Raw genomic sequence first — 10,221 nt, 5'->3', positions numbered from 1 at the left:
ACATGAATTAAACATGAGCCATAAAAAGGACTACGTTGGATGTATGCGTGTTAGTGAATGTTGTGTGTGTCAATGTTGGATGTATGCGTGTTAGTGAATGTTGTGTGTGTCAATGTTGGATGTATGCGTGTTAGTGAATGTTGTGTGTGTCAATGTTGGATGATGCGTGTTAGTGAATGTTGTGTGTGTCAATGTTGGATGTATGCGTGTTAGTGAATGTTGTGTGTGTCAATGTTGGATGTATGCGTGTTAGTGAATGTTGTGTGTGTCAATGTTGGATGTATGCGTGTTAGTGAATGTTGTGTGTGTCAATGTTGGATGTATGCGTGTTAGTGAATGTTGTGTGTGTCAATGTTGGATGTATGCGTGTTAGTGAATGTTGTGTGTGTCAATGTGGATGTATGCGTGTTAGTGAATGTTGTGTGTGTCAATGTTGGATGTATGCGTGTTAGTGAATGTTGTGTGTGTGTCAATGTTGGATGTATGCGTGTTAGTGAATGTTGTGTGTGTCAATGTTGGATGTATGATTGGTTGTAGGTCAGGGTTGTTAGCGTGTTAGTGAATGTTGTGTGTGTCAATGTTGGATGTATGCGTGTTAGTGAATGTTGTGTGTGTCAATGTTGGATGTATGCGTGTTAGTGAATGTTGTGTGTGTCAATGTTGGATGTATGCATGTTAGTGAATGTTGTGTGTGTCAATGTTGGATGTATGCGTGTTAGTGAATGTTGTGTGTGTCAATGTTGGATGTATGCGTGTTAGTGAATGTTGTGTGTGTCAATGTTGGATGTATGCGTGTTAGTGAATGTTGTGTGTGTCAATGTTGGATGTATGCGTGTTAGTGAATGTTGTGTGTGTCAATGTTGGATGTATGCGTGTTAGTGAATGTTGTGTGTGTCAATGTTGGATGTATGCGTGTTAGTGAATGTTGTGTGTGTCAATGTTGGATGTATGCGTGTTAGTCAATGTTGTGTGTGTCAATGTTGGATGTATGCGTGTTAGTGAATGTTGTGTGTGTGTCAATGTTGGATGTATGCATGTTAGTGAATGTTGTGTGTGTCAATGTTGGATGTATGCGTGTTAGTGAATGTTGTGTGTGTCAATGTTGGATGTATGCGTGTTAGTGAATGTTGTGTGTGTCAATGTTGGATGTATGCGTGTTAGTGAATGTTGTGTGTGTCAATGTTTGATGTATGCGTGTTAGTGAATGTTGTGTGTGTCAATGTTGGATGTATGCGTGTTAGTGAATGTTGTGTGTGTCAATGTTGGTGTATGCGTGTTAGTGAATGTTGTGTGTGTCAATGTTGGATGTATGCGTGTTAGTCAATGTTGTGTGTGTCAATGTTGGATGTATGCGTGTTAGTGAATGTTGTGTGTGTCAATGTTGGATGTATGCGTGTTAGTGAATGTTGTGTGTGTGTCAATGTTGGACTGTATGCGTGTTAGTGAATGTTGTGTGTGTCAATGTTGGATGTATGCGTGTTAGTGAATGTTGTGTGTGTCAATGTTGGATGTATGCGTGTTAGTGAATGTTGTGTGTGTCAATGTTGGATGTATGCGTGTTAGTGAATGTTGTGTGTGTCAATGTTGGATGTATGCGTGTTAGTGAATGTTGTGTGTCAATGTTGGATGTATGCGTGTTAGTGAATGTTGTGTGTGTCAATGTTGGATGTATGCGTGTTAGTGAATGTTGTGTGTGTCAATGTTGGATGTATGCGTGTTAGTGAATGTTGTGTGTGTCAATGTTGGATGTATGCGTGTTAGTCAATGTTGTGTGTGTCAATGTTGGATGTATGCGTGTTAGTGAATGTTGTGTGTGTCAATGTTGGATGTATGCGTGTTAGTGAATGTTGTGTGTGTCAATGTTGGATGTATGCGTGTTAGTGAATGTTGTGTGTGTCAATGTTGGATGTATGCGTGTTAGTGAATGTTGTGTGTGTCAATGTTGGATGTATGCGTGTTAGTGAATGTCGTGTGTGTCAATGTTGGATGTATGCGTGTTAGTGAATGTTGTGTGTCAATGTTGGATGTATGCGTGTTAGTGAATGTTGTGTGTGTCAATGTTGGATGTATGCGTGTTGGTGAATGTTGTGTGTGTCAATGTTGGATGTATGCGTGTTAGTGAATGTTGTGTGTGTCAATGTTGGATGTATGCGTGTTAGTGAATGTCGTGTGTGTCAATGTTGGATGTATGCGTGTTAGTGAATGTTGTGTGTCAAATGTTGGATGTATGCGTGTTAGTGAATGTTGTGTGTGTCAATGTTGGATGTATGCGTGTTAGTGAATGTTGTGTGTGTCAATGTTGGATGTATGCGTGTTAGTGAATGTTGTGTGTGTCAATGTTGGATGTATGCGTGTTAGTGAATGTTGTGTGTGTCAATGTTTGATGTATGCGTGTTAGTGAATGTTGTGTGTGTCAATGTTGGATGTATGCGTGTTAGTGAATGTTGTGTGTGTCAATGTTGGATGTATGCGTGTTAGTGAATGTTGTGTGTGTCAATGTTGGATGTATGCGTGTTAGTCAATGTTGTGTGTGTCAATGTTGGATGTATGCGTGTTAGTGAATGTTGTGTGTGTGTCAATGTTGGATGTATGCGTGTTAGTGAATGTTGTGTGTGTCAATGTTGGATGTATGCGTGTTAGTGAATGTTGTGTGTGTCAATGTTGGATGTATGCGTGTTAGTGAATGTTGTGTGTGTCAATGTTGGATGTATGCGTGTTAGTGAATGTTGTGTGTGTCAATGTTGGATGTATGCATGTTAGTGAATGTTGTGTGTGTCAATGTTGGATGTATGCGTGTTAGTGAATGTTGTGTGTGTCAATGTTGGATGTATGCGTGTTAGTGAATGTTGTGTGTGTCAATGTTGGATGTATGCGTGTTAGTGAATGTTGTGTGTGTCAATGTTGGATGTATGCGTGTTAGTGAATGTTGTGTGTGTCAATGTTGGATGTATGCGTGTTAGTGAATGTTGTGTGTGTCAATGTTGGATGTATGCGTGTTAGTGAATGTTGTGTGTGTCAATGTTGGATGTATGCGTGTTAGTCAATGTTGTGTGTGTCAATGTTGGATGTATGCGTGTTAGTGAATGTTGTGTGTGTGTCAATGTTGGATGTATGCATGTTAGTGAATGTTGTGTGTGTCAATGTTGGATGTATGCGTGTTAGTGAATGTTGTGTGTGTCAATGTTGGATGTATGCGTGTTAGTGAATGTTGTGTGTGTCAATGTTGGATGTATGCGTGTTAGTGAATGTTGTGTGTGTCAATGTTTGATGTATGCGTGTTAGTGAATGTTGTGTGTGTCAATGTTGGATGTATGCGTGTTAGTGAATGTTGTGTGTGTCAATGTTGGATGTATGCGTGTTAGTGAATGTTGTGTGTGTCAATGTTGGATGTATGCGTGTTAGTCAATGTTGTGTGTGTCAATGTTGGATGTATGCGTGTTAGTGAATGTTGTGTGTGTGTCAATGTTGGATGTATGCGTGTTAGTGAATGTTGTGTGTGTGTCAATGTTGGATGTATGCGTGTTAGTGAATGTTGTGTGTGTCAATGTTGGATGTATGCGTGTTAGTGAATGTTGTGTTGTGTCAATGTTGGATGTATGCGTGTTAGTGAATGTTGTGTGTGTCAATGTTGGATGTATGCGTGTTAGTGAATGTTGTGTGTGTCAATGTTGGATGTATGCGTGTTAGTGAATGTTGTGTGTCAATGTTGGATGTATGCGTGTTAGTGAATGTTGTGTGTGTCAATGTTGGATGTATGCGTGTTAGTGAATGTTGTGTGTGTCAATGTTGGATGTATGCGTGTTAGTGAATGTTGTGTGTGTCAATGTTGGATGTATGCGTGTTAGTGAATGTTGTGTGTGTCAATGTTGGATGTATGCGTGTTAGTGAATGTTGTGTGTGTCAATGTTGGATGTATGCGTGTTAGTGAATGTTGTGTGTGTCAATGTTGGATGTATGCGTGTTAGTGAATGTTGTGTGTGTCAATGTTGGATGTATGCGTGTAGTGAATGTTGTGTGTGTCAATGTTGGATGTATGCGTGTTAGTGAATGTCGTGTGTGTCAATGTTGGAATGTATGCGTGTTAGTGAATGTTGTGTGTCAATGTTGGATGTATGCGTGTTAGTGAATGTTGTGTGTGTCAATGTTGGATGTATGCGTGTTAGTGAATGTTGTGTGTGTCAATGTTGGATGTATGCGTGTTAGTGAATGTTGTGTGTGTCAATGTTGGATGTATGCGTGTTAGTGAATGTTGTGGTGTGTCAATGTTGGATGTATGCGTGTTAGTGAATGTTGTGTGTGTCAATGTTGGATGTATGCGTGTTAGTGAATGTTGTGTGTGTCAATGTTGGATGTATGCGTGTTAGTGAATGTTGTGTGTCAATGTTGGATGTATGCGTGTTAGTGAATGTTGTGTGTGTCAATGTTGGATGTATGCGTGTTAGTGAATGTTGTGTGTGTCAATGTTGGATGTATGCGTGTTGGTGAATGTTGTGTGTGTCAATGTTGGATGTATGCGTGTTAGTGAATGTTGTGTGTGTCAATGTTGGATGTATGCGTGTTAGTGAATGTTGTGTGTGTCAATGTTGGATGTATGTGTGTTGGTGAATGTTGTGTGTGTCAATGTTGGATGTATGCGTGTTAGTGAATGTCGTGTGTGTCAATGTTGGATGTATGCATGTTAGTGAATGTTGTGTGTGTCAATGTTGGATGTAAGCGTGTTAGTGAATGTTGTGTGTGTCAATGTTGGATGTATGCGTGTTAGTGAATGTTGTGTGTGTCAATGTTGGATGTATGCATGTTAGTGAATGTTGTGTGTGTCAATGTTGGATGTATGCGTGTTAGTGAATGTTGTGTGTGTCAATGTTGGATGTATGCGTGTTAGTGAATGTTGTGTGTGTGTCAATGTTGGATGTATGCGTGTTAGTGAATGTTGTGTGTGTCAATGTTGGATGTATGCGTGTTAGTGAATGTTGTGTGTCAATGTTGGATGTATGCGTGTTAGTGAATGTTGTGTGTGTCAATGTTGGATGTATGCGTGTTAGTGAATGTTGTGTGTGTCAATGTTGGATGTATGCGTGTTGGTGAATGTTGTGTGTGTCAATGTTGGATGTATGCGTGTTAGTGAATGTTGTGTGTGTCAATGTTGGATGTATACGTGTTAGTGAATGTTGTGTGTGTCAATGTTGGATGTATGTGTGTTGGTGAATGTTGTGTGTGTCAATGTTGGATGTATGCGTGTTAGTGAATGTCGTGTGTGTCAATGTTGGATGTATGCATGTTAGTGAATGTTGTGTGTGTCAATGTTGGATGTAAGCGTGTTAGTGAATGTTGTGTGTGTCAATGTTGGATGTATGCGTGTTAGTGAATGTTGTGTGTGTCAATGTTGGATGTATGCATGTTAGTGAATGTTGTGTGTGTCAATGTTGGATGTATGCGAGGTTAGTGAATGTTGTGTGTGTCAATGTTGGATGTATGCGTGTTAGTGAATGTTGTGTGTGTGTCAATGTTGGATGTATGCGTGTTAGTGAATGTTGTGTGTGTCAATGTTGGATGTATGCGTGTTAGTGAATGTTGTGTGTGTCAATGTTGGATGTATGCGTGTTAGTGAATGTTGTGTGTCAATGTTGGATGTATGCGTGTTAGTGAATGTTGTGTGTGTCAATGTTGGATGTATGCGTGTTAGTGAATGTTGTGTGTGTCAATGTTGGATGTATGCGTGTTAGTGAATGTTGTGTGTGTCAATGTTGGATGTATGCGTGTTAGTGAATGTTGTGTGTGTCAATGTTGGATGTATGCGTGTTAGTGAATGTTGTGTGTGTCAATGTTGGATGTATGCGTGTTAGTGAATGTTGTGTGTGTCAATGTTGGATGTATGCGTGTTAGTGAATGTTGTGTGTGTCAATGTTGGATGTATGCGTGTTGGTGAATGTTGTGTGTGTCAATGTTGGATGTATGCGTGTTAGTGAATGTTGTGTGTGTCAATGTTGGATGTATGCGTGTTAGTGAATGTTGTGTGTGTCAATGTTGGATGTATGCGTGTTGGTGAATGTTGTGTGTGTCAATGTTGGATGTATGCGTGTAGTGAATGTTGTGTGTGTCAATGTTGGATGTATGCGTGTTAGTGAATGTTGTGTGTGTCAATGTTGGATGTATGCGTGTTAGTGAATGTTGTGTGTGTCAATGTTGGATGTATGCGTGTTGGTGAATGTTGTGTGTGTCAATGTTGGATGTATGCGTGTTAGTGAATGTTGTGTGTGTCAATGTTGGATGTATGCGTGTTAGTGAATGTTGTGTGTGTCAATGTTGGATGTATGCGTGTTGGTGAATGTTGTGTGTGTCAATGTTGGATGTATGCGTGTTAGTGAATGTTGTGTGTGTCAATGTTGGATGTATGCGTGTTAGTGAATGTTGTGTGTGTCAATGTTGGATGTATGCGTGTTAGTGAATGTTGTGTGTGTCAATGTTGGATGTATGCGTGTTAGTGAATGTTGTGTGTCAATGTTGGATGTATGCGTGTTAGTGAATGTTGTGTGTGTCAATGTGGATGTATGCGTGTTAGTGAATGTTGTGTGTGTCAATGTTGGATGTATGCGTGTTAGTGAATGTTGTGTGTGTCAATGTTGGATGTATGCATGTTAGTGAATGTTGTGTGTGTCAATGTTGGATGTATGCGTGTTAGTGAATGTTGTGTGTGTCAATGTTGGATGTATGCGTGTTAGTGAATGTTGTGTGTGTCAATGTTGGATGTATGCGTGTTAGTGAATGTTGTGTGTGTCAATGTTGGATGTATGCGTGTTAGTGAATGTTGTGTGTGTCAATGTTGGATGTATGCGTGTTGGTGAATGTTGTGTGTGTCAATGTTGGATGTATGCGTGTTAGTGAATGTTGTGTGTGTCAATGTTGGATGTATGCGTGTTAGTGAATGTTGTGTGTGTCAATGTTGGATGTATGCGTGTTGGTGAATGTTGTGTGTGTCAATGTTGGATGTATGCGTGTTAGTGAATGTTGTGTGTGTCAATGTTGGATGTATGCGTGTTAGTGAATGTTGTGTGTGTCAATGTGGATGTATGCGTGTTGGTGAATGTTGTGTGTGTCAATGTTGGATGATGCGTGTTGGTGAATGTTGTGTGTGTCAATGTTGGATGTATGCGTGTTAGTGAATGTCGTGTGTGTCAATGTTGGATGTATGCATGTTAGTGAATGTTGTGTGTGTCAATGTTGGATGTAAGCGTGTTAGTGAATGTTGTGTGTGTCAATGTTGGATGTATGCGTGTTAGTGAATGTTGTGTGTGTCAATGTTGGATGTATGCGTGTTGGTGAATGTTGTGTGTGTCAATGTTGGATGTATGCGTGTTAGTGAATGTTGTGTGTGTCAATGTTGGATGTATGCGTGTTAGTGAATGTTGTGTGTGTCAATGTTGGATGTATGTGTGTTGGTGAATGTTGTGTGTGTCAATGTTGGATGTATGCGTGTTAGTGAATGTCGTGTGTGTCAATGTTGGATGTATGCATGTTAGTGAATGTTGTGTGTGTCAATGTTGGATGTAAGCGTGTTAGTGAATGTTGTGTGTGTCAATGTTGGATGTATGCGTGTTAGTGAATGTTGTGTGTGTCAATGTTGGATGTATGCATGTTAGTGAATGTTGTGTGTGTCAATGTTGGATGTATGCGTGTTAGTGAATGTTGTGTGTGTCAATGTTGGATGTATGCGTGTTAGTGAATGTTGTGTGTGTGTCAATGTTGGATGTATGCGTGTTAGTGAATGTTGTGTGTGTCAATGTTGGATGTATGCGTGTTAGTGAATGTTGTGTGTGTCAATGTTGGATGTATGCGTGTTAGTGAATGTTGTGTGTCAATGTTGGATGTATGCGTGTTAGTGAATGTTGTGTGTGTCAATGTTGGATGTATGCGTGTTAGTGAATGTTGTGTGTGTCAATGTTGGATGTATGCGTGTTAGTGAATGTTGTGTGTGTCAATGTTGGATGTATGCGTGTTAGTGAATGTTGTGTGTGTCAATGTTGGATGTATGCGTGTTAGTGAATGTTGTGTGTGTCAATGTTGGATGTATGCGTGTTAGTGAATGTTGTGTGTGTCAATGTGGATGTATGCGTGTAGTGAATGTTGTGTGTGTCAATGTTGGATGTATGCGTGTTGGTGAATGTTGTGTGTGTCAATGTTGGATGTATGCGTGTTAGTGAATGTTGTGTGTGTCAATGTTGGATGTATGCGTGTTAGTGAATGTTGTGTGTGTCAATGTTGGATGTATGCGTGTTGGTGAATGTTGTGTGTGTCAATGTTGGATGTATGCGTGTTAGTGAATGTTGTGTGTGTCAATGTTGGATGTATGCGTGTTAGTGAATGTTGTGTGTGTCAATGTTGGATGTATGCGTGTTAGTGAATGTTGTGTGTGTCAATGTTGGATTTATGCGTGTTGGTGAATGTTGTGTGTGTCAATGTTGGATGTATGCGTGTTGTGAATGTTGTGTGTGTCAATGTTGGATGTATGCGTGTTAGTGAATGTTGTGTGTGTCAATGTTGGAATGTATGCGTGTTGGTGAATGTTGTGTGTGTCAATGTTGGATGTATGCGTGTTAGTGAATGTTGTGTGTGTCAATGTTGGATGTATGCGTGTTAGTGAATGTTGTGTGTGTCAATGTTGGATGTATGCGTGTTAGTGAATGTTGTGTGTGTCAATGTTGGATGTATGCGTGTTAGTGAATGTTGTGTGTCAATGTTGGATGTATGCGTGTTAGTGAATGTTGTGTGTGTCAATGTTGGATGTATGCGTGTTAGTGAATGTTGTGTGTGTCAATGTTGGATGTATGCGTGTTAGTGAATGTTGTGTGTGTCAATGTTGGATGTATGCATGTTAGTGAATGTTGTGTGTGTCAATGTTGGATGTATGCGTGTTAGTGAATGTTGTGTGTGTCAATGTGGATGTATGCGTGTTAGTGAATGTTGTGTGTGTCAATGTTGGATGTATGCGTGTTAGTGAATGTTGTGTGTGTCAATGTTGGATGTATGCGTGTTAGTGAATGTTGTGTGTGTCAATGTTGGATGTATGCGTGTTGGTGAATGTTGTGTGTGTCAATGTTGGATGTATGCGTGTTAGTGAATGTTGTGTGTGTCAATGTTGGATGTATGCGTGTTAGTGAATGTTGTGTGTGTCAATGTTGGATGTATGCGTGTTGGTGAATGTTGTGTGTGTCAATGTTGGATGTATGCGTGTTAGTGAATGTTGTGTGTGTCAATGTTGGATGTATGCGTGTTAGTGAATGTTGTGTGTGTCAATGTTGGATGTATGCGTGTTGGTGAATGTTGTGTGTGTCAATGTTGGATGTATGCGTGTTGGTGAATGTTGTGTGTGTCAATGTTGGATGTATGCGTGTTAGTGAATGTCGTGTGTGTCAATGTTGGATGTATGCATGTTAGTGAATGTTGTGTGTGTCAATGTTGGATGTAAGCGTGTTAGTGAATGTTGTGTGTGTCAATGTTGGATGTATGCGTGTTAGTGAATGTTGTGTGTGTCAATGTTGGATGTATGCGTGTTGGTGAATGTTGTGTGTGTCAATGTTGGATGTATGCGTGTTAGTGAATGTTGTGTGTGTCAATGTTGGATGTATGCGTGTTAGTGAATGTTGTGTGTGTCAATGTTGGATGTATGTGTGTTGGTGAATGTTGTGTGTGTCAATGTTGGATGTATGCGTGTTAGTGAATGTCGTGTGTGTCAATGTTGGATGTATGCATGTTAGTGAATGTTGTGTGTGTCAATGTTGGATGTAAGCGTGTTAGTGAATGTTGTGTGTGTCAATGTTGGATGTATGCGTGTTAGTGAATGTTGTGTGTGTCAATGTTGGATGTATGCATGTTAGTGAATGTTGTGTGTGTCAATGTTGGATGTATGCGTGTTAGTGAATGTTGGTGTGTCAATGTTGGATGTATGCGTGTTAGTGAATGTTGTGTGTGTGTCAATGTTGGATGTATGCGTGTTAGTGAATGTTGTGTGTGTCATGTTGGATGTATGCGTGTTAGTGAATGTTGTGTGTGTCAATGTTGGATGTATGCGTGTTAGTGAATGTTGTGTGTCAATGTTGGATGTATGCGTGTTAGTGAATGTTGTGTGTGTCAATGTTGGATGTATGCGTGTTAGTGAATGTTGTGTGTGTCAATGTTGGATGTATGCGTGTTAGTGAATGTTGTGTGTGTCAATGTTGGATGTAT

Source organism: Entelurus aequoreus, linkage group LG21, assembly GCF_033978785.1.
Source record: "Entelurus aequoreus isolate RoL-2023_Sb linkage group LG21, RoL_Eaeq_v1.1, whole genome shotgun sequence".
In the NCBI taxonomy this organism is placed as follows: domain Eukaryota; kingdom Metazoa; phylum Chordata; class Actinopteri; order Syngnathiformes; family Syngnathidae; genus Entelurus; species Entelurus aequoreus.
The sequence above is the reverse complement of the archived record's forward strand: the minus strand, read 5'-3'. Positions refer to the sequence as shown.